This window comes from Phyllostomus discolor, chromosome 1, assembly GCF_004126475.2.
Source record: "Phyllostomus discolor isolate MPI-MPIP mPhyDis1 chromosome 1, mPhyDis1.pri.v3, whole genome shotgun sequence".
NCBI classification, from domain to species: domain Eukaryota; kingdom Metazoa; phylum Chordata; class Mammalia; order Chiroptera; family Phyllostomidae; genus Phyllostomus; species Phyllostomus discolor.
The window spans coordinates 96,395,125-96,422,877 of NC_040903.2; the positions used below are offsets into that span (position 1 = coordinate 96,395,125).

At 34.1% G+C, this 27,753-nt stretch overlaps 1 protein-coding gene across 2 annotated transcripts in view; it reads right to left on the bottom strand.

Annotated features, from left to right (window-relative positions):
• Positions 1–27,753, bottom strand: part of GRID2 (glutamate ionotropic receptor delta type subunit 2) — a 1,446,155-nt gene that overhangs the window by 1,171,018 nt on the left and 247,384 nt on the right. The gene's annotated exons all lie outside the window — the stretch shown is intronic.

Here is a 27,753-nt window from a genome sequence, read left to right on the forward strand (position 1 = left end):
ACATCTGTAAAAAATTTAAAGACATACAAATCTGTCAACAAAGGTAACTGAGAAATATTTCTTGATAAACTAACATTAAATCCTAGTGGATAATCATGGCATTTTTCATTCTTTTATAATAATGATGAGGAGGAGGAGGAGAGTTGTGACTAACTTTCCTTGTGTTTGTCAGCATTGCATTGGTTAAACTCACCAGTACTAAGAGTGCACTGATTTCAAATTCAGATTCTGCCACTTATTCAGATGAGACCTAGAGCAAGGGATTCAAAGTCTAAGCCCCACATTCAACATCTGTCTAATAATAGTATCAATCTTTATGGGTCATTAAAGATATTAAAGCAGATTACCTGTGCAAAATGTTAAGTAAATTGTGGTAACTAAAAAAACTCTGTAAATGCTAATGTCTTCTTGTTTTTCAACATTGTGGTCCAAACAGTGTTTATCATTTCCTATTAATTTTTCCATATTACAGTATCTTATTTAGTCCTTAAAATTATGATGTGAAATGTGCATGTATACAACTACATATACATACAGTCATAAAATATTGTACAATGGGTGAACAATGCAGGGTACAGCTGATGTTTTGTTGAGTTATACACTTGAAACCAGTATGGTTTTGTTAACTATGTCACCCCAATACACTTAATTAAAAAAATTAAGATTCAGTGCAAGCAGTATACACAAAGTCCCACTGTAAGGGACAGAGCCCTTGCTTCCTTGATTTCAATATCCTTGCTCTAAATCACGAAGGGATACTGCTGCTTTCCAGATGGTATACAGATAAGTAATAAAAGATTTTTATGAGGACCCTGTTACAAATCTGGGAAATTCTTTCTTCTTTGGCCATAAATGCTTTATTTGTATTCATTCTGACTACTAAGCAGGCACACATTTTCACACTGTTCACTTTATAATTATAAATATTTATCTCAATGCACTTTTTGGGAATTCACATATATTTAATTATTTTTAAATATATTTTATTGATTATGCCATTACAGTTGTCCCATTCCCCCCTTCATTCCTCTTCTCCCTGCACACCCTCTCCCACCCACATTTCCCCCTTTAGTTCATGTCCATGTGTCATAAGTTCTTTGGCTTCTACATTTCCCATACTATTCTTGCCCTCCTCATGTCTATTTTATACCTACCATCTATGCTACTTATTCTCTGTACCTTTCCCCCCCTCTCCTCCTCCTACCCACCTGTTGCTAACCCTCCCTTTGATCTTTATTTCTGAGGTTCTGTTCCTGTTCTAGTTGTTTGTTTAGTTTCTTTTGGTTTTGCTTTAGGTGTGGTTGTTAATAATTGTGAGTTTGTTGTCATTTTACTATACATGTTTTTTTATCTTCTTTTTCTTAGATAAGTCTCTTTTGCCTTTTCAAATAAACCCAATGAATTCCCTCCTGGCAAAAAAGGACACATACCTCAGGGTCAATTACATGACAAGGGAGTGGCTATATATACACATAACTACATACATGTCCATATACACATTATCTACATTTCTTGACAATAATATTCATAGTAGCTTTTACATATAAAATAAGATTGTCATTTTATATAAAATGTCTTTTACACATATAAGTACACTTATGCAGGAAGAGATATACACAGACTATATATGCATACACAGATAAAGCAGACATGCATCTACCAGCTGTATACAAACAACTGTGACTGAAGTTCCAAGCCTTCTAGTAACAGACAGATCAGAATATTAAACATATACTATCATTAGAGTTAAGACCTTTAACACCTGATAAAGCAAGGGTGAAATTGATATCCATTTCCGACCAGTGTGGCAGCCTTCTTTTGACCTCTTTACAGTAAAGTGGGCTCATCTGAGAGGGCGAGGACTAATTTTTTCTACAGGAGGCAGAATGTCCCTGTGAACTTGACTTTCTCCTATCATTACTCTGCTAAGTTTGCTGGATTGTGCTGACTCCTTTGACCTGCCTCTTTCACCCCTTACTTTTTGTTTCTTATCTAATTTGAATACCTGCCCAAGACTAAGAACATGAGAAAAGGATGAAGAATTTTTAAAACTGAAATAAAGTATGTACTTCCCAATTATATTATGTAGGTATTAACCAGAATATTAACATTTTGATACAATCAAATGTACATAACAGACATTAAATTTTTACCTATCTTGTAAATGAACCACATCAAAATCTACTTTAGAAATTAAGATTTTGGTAAAATACTTAGGCAAAAAACATTAGATTTATCTAACTAATTTTAAGCCACCTTCATGAAGACTTAATTTGTGATCATTCTTATCAGATCTAGATTAATCATTGCATTTAAATATAATATTATCATATTCAGATATACAAATTTCTTTAGCAGTTTGTAGAAAGTGTGACATAAGTGTAAAATGAGTTCACTTTAAACCAAATAATCTAAATGTCCATTCACAAGATGTTATCTATGTTTATACAGAGATCCTTCAGTTGTCATAGCTTCTAAATGTGTCTTTTAAAAGACTTTCTAATCATCCTTGTTATATGGAGAGTTGATGTTATTATTGACTTCTGGTGAATAATGGTAATACATTTTTAATGGAAACATTTTACTATTACCTGACAGAACACTTAAAATTGCCTTAAACCTGTTTTAATAAATGGCTGGAGCTTGCAGAAATGATAGCAAATGAGTCAATTCTGTGCTGATTTAAGATACAATGAAAGGAAATGCACAATAGAAGCACTTGATCTTTCTGCAAACAGCAAGGCCATGTGCAGAATAAAGTCCATCTTACTCCACATAGCATAACCAAAGAGTAGGCAATCCTAGCTAACCTTTCTAATTCAGTTATTTGTTTACTTCTTTCTTCAGCTATAAAAATCTCATCTTAAATTTGGCTCTGTACCAAAAGCATATAAGCAGCAGTTTGTATTAAACACAAGTACTCTGAAAACAACCCAGTAAGTTATGTCTATACACTATTCACATTTCTCATTGGTCAAACTGGAGGGAAGAACTAAACAAGAAGAAAACCAGATCATCTCCTAAGTACTCCTATTATACCAATTTGTAAATAATCATTTCATTATTAAGGGATGATGATGTTTATTTAATGGGAGGGAAAGAGAAAGGTTTTACTTATCTTTACAGAAAGAGAGTTCCATGTACAGGTGGATGTACATACACGTCTTTAAATACAAACTACATCATGTGTACTTGTATATTTTAGAAAGGAAATATAATTTATAGTAATATTAAAATGTGGTGATGTCTTAATTGTTTTATTGTTGTGGAGGTTCATGTTCATGGGTCAATGTTTTATACCATGAAAATATTTAACCCAAATTCAAATTCGAAAATGTATTTGCAAAATAAAACTTTTCAAAGAAGTTACTAACCCAACCAATTCAGTAACTTTCAAAACCATTCTAAGTTTTTCCATCTCCGGGTCTTTTCTCGTGATGTCTCCTTACCATGGATGTGCTCCATGCCTCCGAACAAAATATAATTCCCTGAGCCATGGGAACTGCTTTTGTGCTTCAAGTGTCTATAAAGGATCCTGAGTGTATTAGCTACTCAAGAAATAGTAACTGATTAAACTTTCCTTGTATACAGTTAGGCATAATTTTATAAAATAGAATAAATTCAAACACATGACTAAAATGTAATTTGGCACTATATCTAAATTAAAATGAAAGCAGACTTACAAATGTATTTTCCTGAGAATTTATAATCACAGGCATTATCATGACTCCAGAAGACCCAAATTATTCAGCAAAATATTAATCATACATTTATATTTTTAGTTTGAAAGTTTAAATTCTATTTGTCTTACACATACAAGAAGAAGAAACCCTGTTTAGCTGGTAAGATAGGGAAGGAAAGAAAATGTCTTCATTGAACACAGAATTTCCTTTAAAAATATTGAGAAAGATTTTGATGTATGTCTTGCAGAAATTTTTCTACACACGGGGTTAGTAGAAAGATCTATATCACTCATTTATATAAGTAAGAAACCAAAGAACATTTAAGAGTGATTCTAAATATTGAAAACAAGCAAGTATCATCACGTCTATATTACTCTGGCATGATCAATTTAGAATTAAAATATTATTAATTCAAATGACATATATGAAACATGCCCCCCTAAAAGTGTGGTCAATATTTAGAGTTGCAAATAAAATCAAAGACAGCTCATCGTTTTTTAGTCACAGAGTTCAAACTTTACTCATTTAATTTTGCCATATATACGTAAATAGTCCTTAAAAAATAAACTTTTCAAACGTGCTATCTACAGTGAATCTGTACTTTTTCTGAAGCAGCATGGTTTACTCTCTGGGCTTGTCTCTCTGTGCCTTTATCGTCTTCTCTCTTCCTCTCGCCCATTCCATGCATATTAATGCCTACACCCATCTACCCATTCATCAAACCAACTGCCCCTAACATGGAGATAATCAACAAAGCTAAGCCTCTTTATTTTTAACAAATGGTATGTTGATAGGAAATTAAAATCTATTATATGTTAAATCTATCCATAGCAGAATTAACATGATAATGATAATTATAATCTTATTAAAATGATAATGGGAACAGGCAATTTTCAACTTTACAATCTCATAGCTGAAAGAAGTTTTAAATAATGTACACATAATCTCATATTTCAGAAAATATAAGAACAGATTTTTAAGTGATTTGACTAAAATTACATAGCCAAAAGTTAAAAGGGGTGGAGTAAAAATTTAGGTTTTCTGGATTTAAGTTTGGTGCTATTTTTTCCAGACTAAGCTTTTTCCCAAGTATTTACTTTATGGAGAAAATATATGTAACATTATATCATATAGATGTGTATATATGTATATATATATATATATATATATATATATTAGATACATAATACATTATGGCATCCATGTATTATGTACATATACATGTACACAACCACACTCAAATATAGAGTTGCCCTCGGTATCCATGCAGGACTTCCTTTAGAACCCATCATGTATTATCAATATCCATAGATGCTAAAGCCTCTATATAAAATGGCATACATAGTCTTTGCCTATAACCTACAGACTAGTTCTATCCAGAAAAGGTCCACCCGTTGATACTATGACTAGAACAATTTGCCCAACATTGATGTAACCTGGCATCCTAGGAGAATGGACTGCAATGCACATGGCATGAACAATGACAACTTTGCTGTAGTGGTCAGCGGGGGTGGTAGACACCGTTCAGTGAGCATGTGTACGGTGTGGCCTTCACATTCAAAATGACTGAGTGAACAAAGCAACCAATCTGCATCAAATTCTGTGTTAAGCTTGAACATTCTCCAGGGAAACTATTCAAATGATTCAGAAGGCCACAGCTATGGGCCACTGGTGATCGGCAGCTTCATCATGACAATGTACCCACTCATGTATCACATCTCATGCAGAGTTTTTTGGTGAAACAACAAATCACCCAGGTGACTCAGCCCCACTACAGCCCAGATTTGGCACCCTGAAACTTCTGGCTTTTCCCAAAACTAAAGTCATAAAACTTTTAAAGCATAGAGGCTTAAATCCATTGATGAGATTCAGGAAAATACAGTGGAACAGCTGATGGTGATTGGGAGAACTGTGTGAGGTCCCAAGGGGCCTACTTTGAAAGGGACTGAGGCTTCATTGTCTTATGTACAATATTTCCTATATCTTATTTTTTTAAAGATTTTTTATCTATTTATTTTTAGAGAGGGGAAGGGAGGTAGAAAGAGAGGGAGATAAACATGAATGTGTGGTTGCCTCTTGCACCCCCAGTTGGGGACCTGGCCCACAACCCAGGCATGTGCCTGACTGGGAATTGAACCAGTGGCCTTTTGGTTCTCAGGCCAGCACTCAATCCACTGAGCCACAACAGCCAGGGCTATATATTCTCATCTTTTTCAACAAATGTCTCTGTTTTTCATAGTACATGGCTGGATACCTTCTGGACAGACCTTCTGCATCTTCCCATATACTTTAAATAAGCTCTAGATTACATATCATACTCAGGACAAGGTAAATAGTTGTAATTAGTTGTTACACAGTATTGCTTAAGGAATACTGACAACAAAACAAAGTGTCTGTAAATGTTCAGTACAGATGCAATTATTGGAGGTCTAACTACACAGCACATGTCAGCAACACCACATTTTTAAAAATATTTTAATCTGTATTTGGTTGAATCCGTGGATCTAGAAACTGCAGGTATGGGGGCTGACTGCATATTTAATCATTAACACTGGCTCTGGAGATTAGCATAATTAAATTAATTTAGCAGAAGCCACGAAGTATTTTAAAAAGATGAATCACAATAAAAACCTGAAAGTTAGACTTTTTTACTTAAAGTTTATTCCCTTTGGCCTTGGAGAGTTCAACAATTTAGCTTAGGTTGTTAAAATACAGAAAAAAAAAAAAGAACCACCGCTGTTATGGGACAATTTATAGGTCACAGTAGGATTGACAGTTCTGCAGACCTATCCAGAATCATCATATATCCTCGCTGTTTTAGAGGCTACTCTTCACAAGCAGGCTACTGTATTTAATTCAAATGGTGCATCATGAATACATATTAGTCGCACCATGCTTAGATATCCAAATCAAAAGATCTATAACTTTTTTCGTATCTAACTCATAGTATTTCCTCCAATACCAGTGAAAATTGTGCACACATTTCAAAAGGAAGAGAAATAACCAAAGACATTATAAATACAGTAAAAATCAGATTTCTCCTTTATTTCACCTTCCACTTTTATTGCTCTCAGTTCACTGAAAAAGAAATAGGTTGAGTATGTCCAATACTAACAGACAACAGGATAATTAGAAAAATTATAACCAAATGAAGTAAGTATTCCATTTGGCAGTTTTACTTCAGCATAAAAGCTAGCTGCTATTTCAGTGGGATATTACCACAATGAAGGTATTGTGTGTGTATGTACGTGTGTTTACCCATATGTATGTATAAGCATATATATAAAATATATATATCATCTCTCCAGATGATCTTAATTACATTGAGATATCTTCCATGAATTAATTCTGCGTTAGAAATTTGTCAGCAATCCCTTCTCATTCAAGAGAATTTTTTTCTAATATGTTGTACTCTAATATCTTCATAGCCAGAAACGAGGATTTTTAGAGCTCTTTTTTCCTTCCATCAAGGGGTATATTTCTCTCAGTTCGCCTTATCTGACTGTTCACAAGCACTCTGATTAAGGAAGTAAACCAATATGGTAACTTTAATTGATGGAAAGGAAATGCTGGAAGTATACCAAATTCATGACAATTAGCAAATATTATACTGAATCAGAGGCAAATGCACTCTGTTGTGCTTCTCTCAAGTTTACAATAATTGAAATAACAACAGTAAAAGTAATCAACATTTATTGGTAATAAGCACTGCACTAAGTTGCTCACTGATATTACATCATTTATTTTTTATGAAATCCTTTGACAGAAATAAGGCTTAGATTAAGTCAATTTCCTGAAACCTAAAGCTACTGACGACTACAACAGAATTCACAGTTCTCGGTTCCAAAGTGGACTTCCTTAAAACAACAGCAACAACAACACTAGGAGCTTAACATCCAGCAATATATCCACTGAAATTTCAGAATTTGGCATTATCAAGTGATGTGCATATTTTAATTTTTATAATTATCAAGACAAAATATTTTGAGTTAAAATTCTCAAAAACAAATATATCACATAGTTATAAATTTCTAAATGTTAATTTAAATATTTTTGGCAGTTACTTGAGAATAATGTTAATGTGAGTTTCAAAATCTTACCCACTTTGGCATATTTTTAAATACAGGATTCAGAACAAATCTCTAGCCTTTCACTTTTATGGCGTTAGAATTTTTTTCACTTTAGTGACTAATAAACCTAACATAATGACAATGCCAGAGTCATTGACTTCCTGTTTTAAACACTTCAAATAATTTATGTGGGTTTGTAAATTCAAATTACCACCAGGTACAGAAGCTAACTGACTCATTATCTCCAATGTCTAATGCTTACTTAGCTTTTCATTCTCTAAGCACACTACAATATTGACTTCCATTTCCTCCACAGTAATTATCTAGTTTACAGACAAGCATCATTCTTCTTTAATAGATAGTCAGTTTAAAGAGAATACTGCCAAGACCACAGAGGGAATTATTTATAATATAGTGTAGATAGGTGTAACTGGAAGGAGATAAAAGTTTACACAGATCACCAAAATGATTACACAAAAATACTTGAAGGTATATTGTGACATGGAAAATATGTTCATATTGCCAATATTTTTAAATTTTCATTTTTCTTCAATGTATTATGGTAAAGTGACTTAAATGAGTCATGAAATTATAATACATGAAATAAGCTACAGCAAGTCACAATAAGATAAATCCTACATGAATTCACTTATATGAAGTACTCAGAATAGTCAAAATCCAGGGAAAAGTAGAATGGTGGTTGTCCTGGGGCAAAGGGAAGAAGAAAACAAAGATTATATTAAGTTTTAGTTTTACAAGTTAAAAAGAGTTTGGATGTGGATGTTGGAAATGCTAGGACAATGTTATGAGTGTCTCTAATGCCACCAAACTATACAATTAATAGTTGTTAAAAGGGTAAATTTTGTGTTATGTGTATTTCACCTCTATAAAAAAAATGGAAAAGCAGTGCACTAACTCTTTGAATCCTTTCCGTATTTTTGTATTGAATCTGCGAAGTAATCTAGAGCTCCGTGCCCTGTGTTTCAGCCCCATTCTCTGTATCGCACCTTGGGCTGCAACATGTCCCATTAGTCCAAAGTTAAATGCTATGAAAAGAACAGAAAGAAAGGGTTTGTAAAAAGAGCCTTTTGAAACACTGCACAGCAAGTAAAAATCTCCCCAAATTGAAATGATGCACTTTAAAAAATATGTGAGAAAGTAGCTTTTTGAAAAGTGTGTTCATTGAAAAGACTTGCCTGTAATTTTAGAAATAAGCAGACTTTTTCCTCCTCTTGTTTTTTAATTCTATTTTTCAATTAAAGTTTACATTCAGTATTATTTTGTATTAGTTTTAGGTGTACAACATAGTAGTTAGATAATAATACACTTTACAAAGTGTTTCTTCCAATATTTTCAGTATGCACCTGGCACCATACAGAGATGTTACAGTATTATTGATGAGATTCCCTATGCTGTACTTTACATCCCTGCGAACATTTTGTAACTACCAGTTTATACTTTTTATTCCCTCCATCTTTTTCACTCAGTCCCCAACCCTTTGCCTCTGGCAACCATCTGTCTGTTCTCTGTATCTATGAGATTACTGCAGTTTGGTCTCAGTTTTTTGTGTTGTTGTTGTTGTTGTTCTTTAGATTTTACATATAAGAAAATCATATGCATTTGTCTTTTTCTGATTAATTTATTTCACTTGGTATAATACCCTCTAGGTGCATCCATACTGTCACAAGTGGCAAGATTTCATTCTTTTTAAATACTACCTTCAATTATCATTTTAAAAAGTGTGAGAACTGGTATATGGTACTAGAAGTAAAATCATGTCCATGAAATACCTATATGAAAAAGAGCTATTAGATACTATGTTCTTTGAAGAGTCAAACATTTTTCACACACATAATACAGTTTAGGCTGCCTTCTACATAGTAAAAATTATTTGTATGCATAAGACAAAAATTCATTCTGCTTCTAGCAAAAGAATATATTTTATTAATTGGAGTTGATGTAATAGATCACTTAAAATTAAGCACTTCAGAACTGTAAATCATGGTCATCATTTCTAAAGAAAATGAATGCATCATATTAAATACTTCAGGTAGGAGAATGGTATCCTTCTGATATAAACTTCAAACCTCATGGCTTTTATTAACTATGACTCATTGGTAGTTTATTTTCTTTCTTACGTATCACATTGAACAAGAAAAACTAACATTTTTATAGAAGTCTACCAAATCTTTTTTCTGACATGTCCTATTTGGTACTATTTTCTATACTGAATAAGGAAATGTGTAAAGGAACAGCATACAGGTGTTGCAAGCAGGCTGCCCTACAAAATATTTCATAAGCATTGAGAAAACAATGGTTCTAATAGAACTGCAACTAGAGTAGACAATAAAAGTGGAGCATGGATTTCCTCAGGAAAATAGCAAGATTTTTCGGCCTTACTGGCTCTAGGTGGTGGCAAGATGGACTCAATATATTTCATTTATCAAGATCTGTATAATAATCATAGTATTTTTGCAATCTGTAAGTCAAATATTTATGGGAAATCAACTTTTATGTACTATTTTAAGAAGTAACTTGCTAGACAGTAAGTATTATAAAACTGGTCAAAGTTGTGTAAGTTTGCCTCTGTGAATTTTATTTATGAGACCAGTATCATTTGTAAACTTTGAACTTCCTATTAGGTAGCTCTTTTCATCCTCATTTTACAGAAGAGGAGACTGAAAATCTGAAGTTAGGTGAATTATCCAATCACACAGCTGGAAAGTAAAAGATCTGGGATTTAATCTAGAAACTTCTGGATTCAAAAACCTATGGTTTTTATACTAATAAACTGTATCTATGTTAAAAGCTCAATTCATTCTGAAAATAAAATATTTTGCTTTTAGATTAATATGTGCTGAAAAAAAAGACATCCAAACTGTGTCTTTAATTAATCTCTTAATGTAATTCAATGACATGGTATATAGTATTTATCTTTTGAAGAAAAGAAAAATCATCTGAAAAGACCTCACAACTTAAATGAACTGTGGGCTGTATTGTGGAGATTACAGAGAATACACTATGTTCTTGCATTGACCTCTAGAAAAATGATGTAAAAAGTCCAATAAGAACATTCATTTATGGCATTTGATGTAAACCAATTAACCACAGACCCCAGGTTAAAAAAAAAGTTAAGTTTGAAAAAATTTGACTGCATTGTTGATGTGTGAACATCCTCGGATGAAATATATAAAGAAAACATAAATAGATTCCTATATTTCCTCCACTATTATTTTACTTCTTAAGTCTTGAAATTAAACTGCAAATACACATTGGGCAAAAGTAGGTTTACAGTTGTGAGTACATAAAACATGGTTTATTATTGTATTATTTATTGATGATTGTATTATTTTCTATATGAACAACTATAAACTTACTTTTGCCCCACTCTATATTGTTTTTTTAATAAAAAGTAAATAATTTTCCCTCCATGACACAATCCCTAAAACACACTGACAAAACACATGTACTCATATTATGAATTCTTGTTCGTAGGTAAACAGATGGGTGTTTGTTAAGTGCAGTTCTATAGGTGTTACAGGGATTTTACAAAATGTTATGATTTAACTGGAAAGTAATTTAAAAATACTTTCTGATCCAGATTTTGAACAAAATATATACAATGAATACCATCCTTTGTCTGGTACAACGCTATGGGTTTTGACAAATGCATAATGACTTCGAGGCAAGCTATCTTTCCCATCCTGATTCTCACTTCTGGCATCTCTGGTTGCCATATAAAATGTGTGTCTCTTTGACCACATCTCATCTTTTGTTTTTCTCTCTTTCCTTTTCTTTCGACTAATGTCTCTCACACCTCTCCACAACAACTATTGTTCTGCCAATACAGTTTTGCCAACCTCATTCTATGTGTATGGCGTTCTGTGAATATTTTCAGCTCCTTTATGGAAGACTGCTAGCTTTGAATAAATCCCAGCTTTCTTTAGATGACATTGCTCAACTGAAGATATATTTTTTCACATACCAGGACCTACTACAACCAGAAATCAGGAGTTAATAATGCTCAACTCCTCAAAACAATGCAAACCATTATTCCTCCACAACAGAAGTAAAATTGTCTTTTTTGAGACCTTTGTTATCTGTTTATATCAGCCTGCTATCTGCCTCTTCATTGTCACTGACCACCACCTCACCAGTCCATCAATTCATTGAATAAAGTGGAACCTAGTTTAGAATCTATCTCTTTATCCCAAGTCCTGCCATCATCTTCAGTGACAATGTTGATTGGTACATGTTGATGACTTATAACATATATGTGTTGATAATTTATCTATCACACTAACAATACAGTTATTAACTTTCTTAATATCAATATCAATTACTTCTATTAAATCCATGACAAATACCACTACTCCTTGACATCACACATACATTCTCTGTATGAGAAATCTTGAAATCTAGTATCTTACTCTCTACAGACTTTCTAGAACCTGAAGACTCATTCTATTACATTTGTTCTTCAGACACATGAAGACTTCCAATTCCCTAACTCCTGAGTCAGCAGAGGTTCGTTTTTACTGAAAGTCATAATTGTTAGAGTAATAAGAAGTGAATCAAAGGGTCTGTTTTGTGTGTTGTATATCACATATCTATTAAATACAAGTTAAGTAAGTGACTGAATATGTTAAAATAAGGCTTAATAGAGGTCTGAGTTAGAAACATACATTTGAAAGCCATCACATACCTTTGGGAATTAAAGACCTAAGACTGGACATGATCATGTAAGAAAAGTGTAAACAGAGCAAAAAAGGACCCCCCCCCAAAAAAAAAAAAAAACAGAGGTAAACCAATCATAAGTAAAATACCATAAACAATCAAGGATGGATTAGAAGGTACCATCACTGACACAAGAAGAAAACCAGTTATGGGGGTGAGGGGAATGGAGACAACTGTAATTGAACAGCAGTAAAAAAAGAAAAGCATTAACATTAAAAGAGGCAAGTAGATGAGAGTTTTTCAGATAATTAGGAATGGTGAACAATATGAACTGCTACTCAGAAAATTAGTCATATACAGATAAATATTTATGCTTGTCCTATGTTTGGTAACATGGACTTTTTATTGTTTTAATAAAATCAAGTCCAATTAAACTTGTGAGAGTGAAAGCCAGATCGACATGTGTTCAAGAGTGAATAGGAGGCTAAGTAAAGACAGAATTTCAATTTATTTCAAAAGAATTAGCTGAGCATAAAGGTCCTATGTTTATAACTCCCTCATTAAGCTAGAAACCCCCAAAAGACAAGGCTAATGCTTGACTTTTCATTAAATTTAATACTAGTCCCCACTGTCTGAAATACTGTCTTTTATGTAATAAACACTCAATATTTCTTTACTGCACTACAGAGGTAGAACCAGAATACTGAAACTTAGTGATATAACTCAATCAGTGATGGAGCTTTTAGAAATCCGACACATTTCCCCAGATACACTGAATCAAAATCTCTGGTGTTAGGGGCTGAAATTCATTGACATTTTCTAGCTTCTCTTATAGTTAGATTTGGCAAAAAGAATGTGAATAGAAGTAGGATATCTGTAATTTTCAGTACAAGGAAGTAAGAGCCAAGTGAGCTTCTGCATGATCTTTGTCTCCTTGTAATATCTGAATGCACATGAGACCATGCAGGACAGTGATTTTCAACTGGTGTGACATAAGAATTGCAAAGCATGCAGTACCTGACTATTTAGTCAGGAGCACTAACCTCCTTTCCCTTAGACTGTCAAATAAAAAATGACAATAGCCAACACAACAGCTGTCCAGTGTGAATACATCAAAATTATTCACAGTTCCTTATGTGTGCCAGGTCTCCAAAACATATACATTTCTGGTGTGCCACAGAGTTTTAGCAATTAGGTTATACGTGCCATGAGATGGAAAAGGTTGGAAATCACTGCTATAGGACAATGAATCCAAATGCTGCAAGAATCCTCGATCTCTATGTGAGGAAATGTTGCTAACTACCCAGGAATATATTACCCTCAGAAAAATTACTTTTGAGAATCCTAGAAAAGCAGCATCACTAGCACCTATGAACTGGGGTGTGGACCAGCAATCTAATTTTAACAAACCCTCCAGGTGACTCTAATGAATGCTAAAATTTAAGAACCATTGGCATAAAAGGATATATTTTGTTGAGGCTTATATCTATGCTATTGCCCTATAATGTCACACCTTCGTACTCATCAGCTTCAGGACTTGTAAAACCCTGTACTGGTCACATTTTGACAAGGAAAAAAATGTTTCAGCACTCTGCGCTTGCTCAGGACTCATCACACTTACTAGAACTTATATGGACCACCCACAACACTGTCCCACAAAATGCTTCATCATTTGGTTGGTCTTGGACTTGTCCCGAGTTCTGAAATGAATTAACGATGAATACCAAGGTACCACTGTATTTGCTACACAATGAACCATAAACTGTTTTACTCAGTCTGAATTCTGATTTTTAATTCCTTTAATCTTATTGATGTTCCCTGAGGCTTTATAACGTCGATACTGTACATTTGGTTTTCCAAAAGAGAGCTATTATAGGAGAAGTTAAAAATCTAACAGACCTGGAAAGTAATCATTATCTATTGACAGGTTTAGCATTCATTAGGATTTGCTCTGTAATTGTTTTCTCTAAGGTTTCTGCTTATATTTAAAGCAACTTGAAATTTTATTCTTCCCACTTTTACTTTGCCTTATTTTCAGCTATATCTTCTTCCATGGTGCTGGCTTACCGTTCTTGAGATTCCTGCAGCGAACAAATGTTATTTTAGACTTTGAGAGGAATACCAGGTTCCTTGTCAGTGCGAGATGGCCCCTAACCTCTTTAAAAAGCCAGATTTGTATGATTAACAAGTTAATTATAAAGGTTGAACATCTGAAGAATTAGAAAATGTGGTGTTTAATGTCTCTTCCTGGTCATCATTCTGTAACATGTGTTTGTAATCTATGCAGGTCTATAGATGTGATGGGTATGCTTTTAATATGAAGAAACTTTTTTCTTCTAATTAAATTGTCCAAAAGTGTAATGTGCTTCCTCTTATAGTTAGGAAGTATTTACAGAGGCTGTTATATATCAGAATTTTTGTATTATAAAAAAGCAGGGCAAGAAACTTTAAGAGTCCCTCCAAGTCTGAAAAATTTCCTCCTCAAATTGTATTTTATACAATTTTATACTTCAAGGCTCTCATAGAAAACAAACTAGTAAAGACTCCTCATTCCCTCCAGTAAAATCAAATATACAGAAACTTTAGAAGAGTAGAGGTAGCATGTATCTGAGGAACTAACATAAAAACATTCAGAAAACTTGGAGACAAGAGGTGGCTGTAAAAGGCAGCTGGAACGTCAGAGGTTGCCAGGGGTGGCCCATCCACACATCTGTAAAAACCATCAAAGTCCCACCAGGGGCTAACAGAACCCTCTGTGATGGGCTAATTCCTTAGGTTTCAGGTCTCAGACCCCAACACTCACCCTCTTGCTCACTAACATGCAGTTATCCTGGCATCCTCGTTGTTCTCAAAACGTACAGCCCTTCTTCCCACATCAGCTGTCCTGGTTATTCTTCCTTCAGTGTAGGATGATCCCTCTCTTAGAAAAACACATGACTGGCTTTTTTCTGCTGCTTTGGGTCTTTGCTCAGATGATTCCTTCTTGGTGAGACCTTCCTCGATCACAATATATGAAAGTGCAGACTGTTCCTCCACTCCCTTTCCTTCTTCCCTCATTTATTTTTATCATAATATATATCACCATCTGAAACACTGTATATATTAATTTATTGTTTATTTTCTCCCTGTAGCTACACACTGATTCCATGAAGCAAAGAATTTTGTGTGTTATATTAAAAAAGAAACTACCAGTAAAAATTCAAGTGTTTATTGAATATTAGGTAGTACATAAAAATTTGTTAAATAAATAAAGTGTGATTATATGATGGAATATTTTAAAAACTATCACACCACAATTTAATAAACAACACAAGCAAAATGTTTCAACCACACATACTAAGGTCATGAGTCAAAATTGTTTTTCAGAGATTCACACCTCTGCATTATTTGCCTTTGAGTTCACCTTTTACACAGCCTTTATAAAGCAGTGAACATTTCAAGAGAATGTTCTAAGAAGTGTCATGCTCTATAGTCTTATTTCCCCAATAATAACTTGCTTTATATCTGTAAATGCAATTACAAATTTTTGTGTAAATACTTAACAAATTCCTAAGGTCTTTCTTGAATTACAATGCAACAAATAAAGCAGGAAAAACAATTACAGTTCAATAATGCTTGGTAAATTTTCAAATATGAATCCAAGCAAATAAAATTTTTCTGTAGAAGCTGCAAATACCAGTTTGGAAGGTTTTGTAGAGGTAGTTTAGTTAAACCCGAAAACCTATTGATTATAATCTGAAAGGGAAGAGCTCCTGAATGATTCCTAATATTAAAATAGAAAAAGGCTATGCATAAGTAAACCATGTATATGTAGTAAGAAATAGGATGTATTCTATAATTTGAAAAAATAAAATATGTGAAACTAAATTTGTCCAATAGAATTATGAAGGAATGAAAAAAAAGAATCATTAGGTAGGCTGCTAATGTTAATTGAAGGCTATTTAATCTGCAGCTTTTTGATGGTAAGATTTTGAGGCATTTTGTAAACAAATTAATGCCAACATATTACTTTGGTGATATGTATACAAATGAACTAGTGAACAATCAAATACAGTTGCAATCATTTTTTGACATTTGAAAGACGTAACTATTTATGAAAAAAGACTTGCTTTTCTGACAAGTAACTAAATGGGAGGTCCAGGTTAATCACAATAAAATAAATTTCTAGACTGGGCAGCACTTCGGTGACAAGGATATATCATTGAACAGCTTTTTCTTTTAGATTTTATTTACTGATTTGAGGAAGAGTGAGACAGAGAGAGAGAAAAACATCACTTTTGTTGTTCAACCTATTTATGCATTCATTGCTTGATTCTTATTATGTGCCCTGACTGGGAATGAACTCACAACCTTGGTGCATAGGGACAGTGCTCTAACCCACTGACCTACCTGGCTGGGTGAACAACTTTTAATAGTGAATTCCCCCAGCCAAGTACTGCAGTAACAGTCATTCACAACTGAGCACCAGCATAAAATCAGATTGACTATACTTTGGATGAAATTGTGATATGTGCCCCCCAAAATGTATCTTTGGCACATTTATCATCATTAATTAGATTTTCTTCCAATCATTCATCTTTAGCATTAAAAAAGTATATCTACTGTCTTTAAATATATATTAAATTAGTTATTATTTAATCAAAATGTAATTTCTTTACTCATTCTATAGTAAAATATCTCAATGTGCAGTAGGGATCAATACATGTTGTTTGCAGAAAATGGAAACTTCCTGTACCTTTTCCGCCTCTGTGAAGGATGCGTGCCAGCTGTTGACAGGAGAATGAATAGGTTCAGTCAGCCCTAACATGAGTCCTATTCTCCAAAATGGTGTTCATTGGATGTGTTGTCAACAAATGTTCTGGACCCCCTTTCTCATTGTTGGCAAACTTTGTTCTATTCCTTTAAATGCAATTAGAGAGCTACGTGCTATGCAGAATAATGACTCTGTGGAATTGTTTTACTTCTTAAAATACAGATATATTTCCACATTGAATGGAATGTCAATAGGGACTTTCTGTTTTTTTTCCCCCATGTATGGAAATCACGACATTTTGAGATGCTGCCCCTTGGATAATTTTTACTTTTATTTTAATATACATTATACATACTTCTTCAAGGTAACTAAATAACTCACTATAAAAATCGCACCCACTGTGCTGCACATTCCAAAGCCTTGTAGGCCTTGCGATACAAGAATAGTCAGCAAATAACACAGGAAACACTACTGTTTCCAAAGATGCCTAACTTATATACAGGGATTATATAGGAAATAGATAAGTAATCGACAATATGTTAATACCTTATATTTGAAGAGTAGTTTTTACATATTTTTATATATAAATATCATTTGATTTTAATAATATTACAAGGAAGTATATAGGATGTCACTTTTGTAATTGTTCAAGAAACAACTGATGTCAAATCACTTTTATCATTTTCTTTTTGGAGAGAACATTGTCATATTTCATCATAAAGTAAATCATCTACTAACTTCTGTACTACTTTAAAAGTATTGAGTAAATATACTATACAGCTATTAATACCAGAAGTTTTAATACATCTGGCACCTACCAGAGTATACTCTGGATATGTCATTCTCTTAGGTATATAGAATAGTTTATGGTGAAACATGCACTACATAAATGCAAGTTCCAAACTTTTCCTTCCCGTTCCCAATTCTTAAAAAAACCTTTTTTATTTAAATTTTTTTATTTTAGTTTTTTTTCTTTTTTACTTTTTTTTATTGTTGTTCAGTTACAGTTGTCCCACCTTTTTCCCCATTGCTCTCCCTGGCCCCATCTTCTACCCACGCTCCATAGTCAATCCCCACACTGTTGTCCGTGCGCATGAGTCTTCTACTCATGTTCCTTGACTTGCCCCTTCCCCTTGTTTTGCCGTTACCCCTTTCATCCTTCTCCTCTGGTCATTGTCAGTTTGTTCTTTATTCCCATGTCTCTTGTTCTGTTTTGCTCATTTGTTTGTTTTATTGATTAGGTTCCATTTATAGGTGAGGTCGTACAGTATTTTTAAAGGAATTAAAATATCTCAAGTAAACAATATTCAAGTGAGAACTCTGTATTAAATGCCAAAACACAGTAAATGCAAATTATATTGAGCTTGATTTAGTTGTAAACTTTATTAAAAGTTATACATATACACATACATACATATGTATCATACATATATATAAAACAAAAGATTACAAAGTAGTGTATTCCTATTTTCAATCCCTATTCTACACTGGGAAAATTACCTCTTAGAGTGAGTGGGTGGAGGGGATACCCTCAGTGTGGCAGACAAAATCGTAAGATTATTTGCTCCTAGTACACATACAACTTCTCCTAGTTATTCAAATAACGAAGGATTGATGTAAAGAAATTTTTCAGATGGAATTAAGGCCCTGAATCTATTTATCTTATATTAGGCATATTATCTGAGTGAGTCTGACCTAATCACATGGACTTTAATAGCAGACAGTTTACTCTGGCTGCTAACAGGGAAAATCAGAAGTTCTATGATGAGAAGGGTTGTTGGCCATTGATAGCTTGAAGATGGATGACGCTACATAGCAAAAAAATGCAGGAATTCCACTAAGACATGACAGAAACATCTGACTGTCAAGCAGCAAGAAAGTGCAGTTCTGATATTCAATCACAAGAAAAAACTCCACCAACCCTAAGAATCAATGTGGAAGCAGATGTTTCCTTACAGCCACAAGAAAAAGACCCAGTCCTGCTGGGTTTAGGCTTTGTGAGATCCTCCATGGAAAACCTAGTTGTGTCATGCCAGACTTCTGACATAAAGAACTGTGAATGAATGAGTACATGTGTGTTGTTTTAAATTGACAGGTTGGCAGTCATTTGTTCCACTATAATCACAAACAAGTGCACTCAATTATCTCCATTATTCAAAATAAAAACAATATCTACTTCATTAGTATCTAGAACAACTAGTACTGGGCCTATACAACATGGGAGAAAAATAGTTATTAATTTCTTTCTTTTTTGTCATATATTATAAAAGTATGTTCATATGCCAGGCATGTACCACTGTTTTAGGCACTAGTGGTAGAAACTGAACTCAAGGTCAGAGTTTTGATGAGGTTATAACCTTCATCAAAATGACCAGGTATAAAGTTAAGTAGATAAGGATGGAAAGAAGGAAAAAAAGGAAGGAAGGAGAGAGAGAGCAAGGCATAAATGCATAATTAAGAAATAAAATTATTATGGGGAAACCCTGAAATTTTGAAAATGCTTTAAAAATTGTTCTGTGAGATATAATAGAATGATTTCTTTACCTGTCATATAAAGTAGGCAAATATTTAAAGCTTCTGGCTGTAAGAAAGCACTTGAACTCAGCAAACAGAAAATCTACCAAAAAGATTTTACATAAAAATATACTAGTAACTGACAGCCCTGACACACTTATTTTATGTATTGTCTTTATTTTTTCCATGCTGGGAGACTTTTCTAATAAAGAAGCTTAATTTGTAGAGAATCCCCTCACTAATTTATCACTATAAAATTAATGATTTGGTAATATAATATATTATCAAAATACTCATATGAAAACAAGAAGTAACATTTAAAGATAAAAAATAGGGCCCAAAGACTTAGATAACTTGTCTAAACACATTCCTTGTCAAAACCATTCCCACATCTGTAGTTTAAAGTTAAGGCCATATCTAAGTACAGAAACTAATCATTCCAAAGTCAATCAATAATTTAACAGTTATCACTTACTATTAGAACAGCAAATGTACACTGGCATGGGGTATCTTTCCTGCTTTGGATGAACGGACTCACGAACTACACCGACAACACATGGCATATTTTAAAACGGGAAGAAATCATTTATTTGGTCTCATAGAAGCAGAATACATATTTTATAAAGAGATATGAAGTTTCAAATGGTTTGACTTTATTATTTTAACTACAACTTACTTCACAACTAAGTAGCTGAATGTCAAATGTGTTGGCTTATCTTCTTTAGGTGAACCTTCTATTACCTTGTAAATGACTGAAATTCTTTTGGATCTTAAATTTATAGGAAATAACATTCTTTCCATTCTCTCCATATATCCCCCCCTCAATTTCACTCAAAAAAGAAATGCTTCATATTATCTTGGATTACAGTGTCCCTCACAGGAGGTAAATTGTAAAACATAGCACTCAGAACACTTGGAGCTGGACCACATTCCACTAATGAGCTCATATCCATGGTTCAATGTGAAATTACCAACAGAAAGTGTTATGGTCTACATTACCTCACATTCACCCAATTAAAATTCATCTCTTTCTCATCTCTCATCAAGTGCCCTTGTTTTAAGTGTCTATCCACCTACTATTATTACATCTTGCCGTGTAGTAATGTAGTGGTTTATGTCTCTTTTCTCTATTAAAAAATCTGCCCTTGAGGGCAAAATGTTTCCTTAATCAACTCTTGTACCTCACATTGCTATGCGCATACTAGTAAGTACTTATTGTCTATTACATCAAATTCATATTTATATGACTGTGTTAAAGATGGTCTTAATTTAAGTGAATTTAGTTTTATATGACTCTTAAAGAGTTTCATTTACCCCATGTAGAAGAAAGTGTAAACATTAAATAATACAGACAGTTTCTCATTTCACTATATTTGTAGTCTAGTCATGAGGGTAAGACAGACACACAATTTCTCAAATATGCAATAAAATGTGATATATCCCCTATGTGCTATTTGAAATAAGCACTATAGAATTAAAAGGGTTTCCAAATTCATGAGTAGATTAGAGAATATTATGTGGAAGGGCATTTGAAGTGGATCTTGAAAAAACAGATAGAGACCCAGGGATTTCACTGCTGGGATATACCCTAAGAGTCCTGAATCACCAATCCAAAAGAACATATGCACCCCTATGTTCATAGCAGCACTATTTACAATAGCCAAGTGGTGGTAACAGCCTAAGTGTCCATCAGTAGATGAGTGGGTCAAAAACTATAGCACATTTACACAATGGAATACTATGCAGCAGAAAGAAAGAAGGAGCTCTTACCTTTTGTGACAGCATGGATGGAATTAGAGAATATTATGCTAAGTGAAATATGCCAGGTGTTGAAAGACCAATACCACATGATCTCACCTATAAGACGAATCTCATGAACAAAATAAACTAACAAACAAAATAGACCACAGACATGAAAACATGGAACACACTGACAGTGACCAGAGGGGACCGGGGAAGGGGGAAAAAAGGGGAAGGGACTAGACAAAGAGCATGTATGAATGACCCATAGACATGGACAACAGTATGGGGATTGACTGTGGGGGTGGGGAGTGAGCTGGGCAGAGGAAGGCAAAGGGGGAAAATTGGGACAACTTTAATAGAATAAAAATACAAACATCTTAAAAAATATTTAAAGAGTAGAAGAACGACAAGTTGAGAAATGAATAAAATTTTTTTTTAAAGTTGAGAAACAGAAAAATGTAGGTTCCACATTGATGGAAAGTTATTTTATCTAGTTGGAGACTATGGTCCACGAGAAGGTGTAGAGAAGTAAGAGTATTGAATAAGTTGAAGCCAGAGGAAAGACAATAAAAAACATCTGACTAATTCAATTTTTTAGGATAAATACTATTATATACATCTCCAAAACATAAAATGATGAGTCAACTGACTTTACTCATTAGTTGTATCTAGAAAATTTAGTAAACAAAGAAATTTCTAATAATGTAACAATATCCTAAGCACTCAATAAAGAATAAAAGAAGTATTTCAGGTGTATATGTCTCTGTATATGAGTATAAGAGTATCAATATTCCTAGTAGAGTTATATTTTGAGGGTGGGTGGAAAAATTAAACCTAAACATAATTCCCTGCTGCTGTTTTGCAAAGAAAAGCAGCAGCTCTTGCAGAAAAATTATTCATTATTATTAAGCTTGGTAGAAATTTGGCCCACTGTAAGCATAAAATCAATTTTCCAGTTTAGAGATTCTTTATAACACTCACGCCTTACTGGGACAGAAGAATTGATAGGCCTACCAGCACTTGGAAGGTCATCACACACAAGTAGTGGTGAGAAAAGTGCATCTAGTTTTAGGCAAACGGAACTCATTCCATTTCTTTGTAGCTTTTCACTTTTAGAACTTCCTAAAACCTTGGCTACAGCACATAACCCTAAGAAAGTTCCCCTTTTAAGTCATTAAACTAGAAAGGTTAGGGACTCTGGCTGAGTAGCTAGGTTGGTTAGAGCATCATCCTAATATGGCAAGGCTTCAGATTCAATCCCTGGTCAAGGCACATACAAGAAACAACTAATGGATGGAACTGGAGAACATTATGCTAAGTGAAATAAGGCAGACGGTAAAAGACAAATACCATATGATCTCACCTGTAAGTGGAACCTAATCAACAAAACAAACAAGCAAGCAAAATATAACCATAGACATGGAAATAAAGAGCAAACTGACAGCAACCAGAGGGGCAAGGGGATAGGGATAATGGAAAGAAAGGGAAGGGTCATCAAGGAACATGTATAAAGGACCCATGGACAAAGCCAAAGGGGGGTGGGATGGAGACTGGGAGATAGGGATGGGTGGAGCAGGGGAAAGTGGTGATGGGCAAAATGGAGACAATGGCACTTTGGAGACAACAACAAAAACTTTATGTTGTATTGAGAAAAAAAAGAAACAACCAATGAATGCATAAATAAGTGGAACAACAAATTTCTCTTGCTCTCTTTCTCTCTGTCTCTCCCCCTTCCTGTCTCTCTCTAGAATTCAATAAAGTAAAAAAAAAAAAAAAATAACTGGAAGGGTTGGGGGTATGGTGGGGATATTATAACTTAGCCCTTTATAAAACAACTCATGAGAGTGCGTATTCCATGGGCACTGGTGTTTATAATGCAGTCCCAACTGCATGGGAAAAAAACAGTTGCATTCACTTCTAAATTCTCTGTACCACAGAAAAGAAGACTTGGCCTAGGTAATTAGAATTGTAAATAAAATACTCACTTTACTGACACTTCATAAACATAAGTCTATAAAAACTGTTCCACAGACTTTCACAGGAGAGAATTATTAATATTTGAGTGCCCATTATGAATGTAGCACTCTGTAATGCATTTCATTAATATATCCTATTTTAATCTTCACTAAAATGCTGTGAGATAGATATTATAGATAAATAAATTGTGATTTAGAGAACCCAGATTCAAATCTAGATTGTATTGCAAAGCCCAAGCTGTTTCCATTATGACCATTACTTATGTAAGTCGCTGCACACTGTAGGTCTGACACAGTCTCAGCAACCTGGCAGCTCCTGGCTGACCTGTTCAGGGAACTGGAGGTAAAGCAGCCGGTGTTGAACAGTGAGGATCGACTGTGAACACTGTTTGGAACAAAACCTGTAAGAAGTACTTATATTAAGATTCAATGTTTATCTAACTTTAATGAAACACCATCAGTAGATTAGCTGTGATTTTATTTTACTTATCCTCAAATAAAGAGAATATTTTTAATTCTTTTCACTGTTAGTTTGATATTGTACTAATTGGCACTAGAAATTATTAGACTACTGCAATATCATTTAAATGTCACTCAGTGCCCATTAACCTTCAGGCAATCTGAAAATTTCATCTATAACCTACAGACTAAAACATAAAACTGAATTTTCCTTGTTTTTTATTGCAACAGCCTCAGTCTAAGTAAACTCAACTTGTTCTTTCCAAGGATACTTCATATTGTTACAGAGGAGAGAACTCACAAATGAGGCCCTCCAAGCAGGAATGGATCATTAGGTTAATTGTGAGAAATGGATTCAAAGCTAAAATAATCATCTTTGTAAACTATAATCCAAGCTGTGTCAGGGCTAAAAAAAGTGTAAAGTATGTATCTAGATATATGAAATTACTGTCCGTGGATGTGATTACACCTCTACAAGAGAGCCACTGCTTCTGTTTGTCTGTACCTCCATCCGGCCTGGCCACTCACAAAGCAACTCACAATAATGGCTTCACAAATGTTTTCCACAATCAAACTGCTGAAGTCCTGGCACTGCTAAAACATTGTGATCTTCTGGGTCTGCAGCAGTAATAAGAATGATAACCGCAGTTTCTGTGTTTGAAAAACTGAGGTTGAATATATTGGTGAAACTACAAAAACAACTCAGAAAGCCACCAACTCTCAACTGGATTGTTAATGTGAGAGAAGAGTGACAGGAGGCATTCAAATTTGGGACTAATGTAAAAAAAAATTAATCTAACAACTATATATTGTTTACTCATAAATGGTGAATATAAATAAAATAATATAGCTGCACTGTTAACTTTGTTCAGCTTGAACTGATCTTCCTTCACTTAGATTGGGCAAGATTGTATAGAACATGTAAAAATTGCTCACAGCACATTCCAGCCTCCATGAAGAGCGCACACTAAGCTCAAGAAACATGGGAACTTCAGGGCCTTGCACAGAAGTAAAATGTAGAAGCAGCAAATTAATGTATGTGTGTTACCTACTCTATATAAACTATTTTGCCAAATGCAAAAAGAAAGCTTAGAGATAACAGGTAAATATCACAAGATTAGTTAGGAAACCACAGAAGTAAGGTTCAAACACATTGTTCCCAAAACCAATATACATTTTTGTTTCTACAGCATTTCTCCAGTATAATCCATAGAAAATTTATACTTATTACATGAAACAAGGATTCAGTGTTGCAGAAGTTTAAGAAATGCTGTTAAACAAAGTGAACAAGCTTCTGTAACACAGAACTTTCCAAAGTCTTTGATATGCCAATATACTTTTTAAGTACTCAACAGTGAGATAGAATGTGTGACATTTACCAAAATTGTTTCACTTCAGAAATCCCATTTCAAATGGGGTATTCAAAAGACATTTTGGGAAATACTGTGCTAAACTGGGCTGTCTCTAACATAAGGTACAGGCAATATTGTAACATTATTTCAAAGAGGCTGCAATTTGCTAAAAGTAGAGTAGAAACATTAGGAAACTGCAGAGGAAGTGGCCTTGAACAACACCTGGGAAAGTAAATGGATATAAATGCATAAATATAAAATGTGCTAGGCAGGTAAACAAATCTAAACAAAGGAATACAATGACACTCTATCTTTGTGAAACACTGATCAATAGACTTAAACCATATCACAGATGTTCTGAGCATTATGAAGGTCAGCCCCCAAACAATAAATATCCAATCCCTCTTGCCTAAAGACAAAGTGTCAGCTGGTGAAAAGCAATAAAATATAATTGCCTTGGAAGTGTTTGGCAAGATTATAAAAGGATTCAAAAGAGAAAAGGATAGAGGTACTGCTCTTTAACCTCATTATAAAATCCACTGGCAACTGCCTCCCCTCTGCCATGCTATCGGGTACAGGGTGTGTGTGCGTGGTGAAGGGGCCCCAATGGGAGGCTATCTCTAGAGCATGTGAGTAAGGTTACCGTCTCCTCCCTTTCCCACATCTGTCTTTCATCAGAGCTGCACCAACTTGGATTACGTAGTATGGGGAAGACCTACCCCTCACGAAGGACTCCTAAAATGTCATTTCCTTCAATGTTTCATTTGTTTAGCAGTGATATACAGCCAGAAGTATTTTACTAATGCAGACATTAAGAAACTTTCTTTTGGAGTAAATGAAGAGGGATGATTATTTAGTTCTCTCCTGTTGACTTGGAATCTAGTTTTATAAAAAGCTTAATTTTGACAAAAACTTAAAATTTATTATTAGGTAGTGATAATGTTTCTCCACATGCACGAGAACTCTGCATTCCTTGTGAGGAGTTATTGGGGCTAAAAGGTCCAAAACCTGCTAATGGCTTCTCCTCTTATTTTGCACACAAACCTGTGACTTGAGTAGGAATATTGTAGCCAAGTAAAGAATGAGTGTTTAGTGCCTGTTTTAATATGTAAACTTGTAATATCTTATGTGGAGATATCTGATCTTTCCTCTGGTATGTGGAGCCAGCAGTCTTAATGGAATTATCTTCCCAATCAATTTGATTTTTTTGACTCATCCCTTTCTTTAATTATGTAAGACAATGAAACATTTGTAAAATTAACAAGAAAATAGCAAAAATGCCTTTCTCAGAGCTAGGCACAAAATTTGCTATCAATAACTACCCCACCAACACTTGATAGTATAATCTCTGCATAGCAATTCTATATACATACATATATGTGTGTGTGTATATATATGCTTTGTTTTAAAAGCGTGTTTTAGTAAATGCTATATATAAGCATATGAAAGTTATTTCAAAAACATCTACCAAACAGCTGATATATAACAAGATTAAATTAATCAAAATGGGAATAATATACTAATAGATTATGGAAATCAGTGTAAATAATGGAACAGGCAATCTGTTCCTAGGAGATTTTATAAAGGAAGGTGCTTATAAATTATTTTGAAAACTGGAAAAATGCTGAGGCTTAAATGAATATGGAATAGGTTTCCAGCCACAATAAATTTATCAAAGGTTTTATTCAGCTCTTAAGAGACATACAACCAGTCACTGTCTCATCTTCTTCTGGCCTCTGCCACAAACGGATTCACTATCAGTGCTCTGAGGACGCTACGCAATGGGTTCATCATTTCCATCCAGCTTACAACAAATGTTGGTTAAATGTGCCCTAATGTGTAAAGCGCAGTTCTGGAGATTGGAAGTACAAATACCTAGAGTAATTTATGATATCATGACAGGTAAATAACGCAACTGATGTATAAGGCAGTATATGATAGTGTCTTTGATAAATCCATGAAAAACCAGATCAGAATAATGGGAGGATTATAACCAGCTAGGTTCATCAAAAAAGATTTGAGGGAGAAGGTAATATTTGATTGAGGGATTGAAGAATAACTTTGATTTTTTACAAGGAAAAGAAGGGAGAGTAACTTTCACATGAGGTAATTGCTTCTTGCATTTAGTGTAAGAAAAATAGTATTTATAGCACTTACTATTACAAAAGTAATGTAAATCCTCATCTGAAGTTCCATTAAAGTTCAGCCTAGGAATCCGAACATTTAAAATAAGGAATGGGATGGTATTGAAGATTTTTGAGTGGAAGAATGAAGGATGTCTACGAAATCTGCCTGTTCACCACACATCTACATCCAGTTAGCATTGTCAGCATCTACATGGCCATGTGCACCGCTCTGAGTCATCTTTTTTCCCCTCTTCTAAACCCCACCAGGCATTAATATAACATGGCATTACAAAATGATGGGATTTTTAAAGATGACATATTTCACAGACATAGAACAAACACTTCAAAAATTTATATGGAATCATAAACAAACCTGAATAGCTGTTTCAATTTTGAGAAA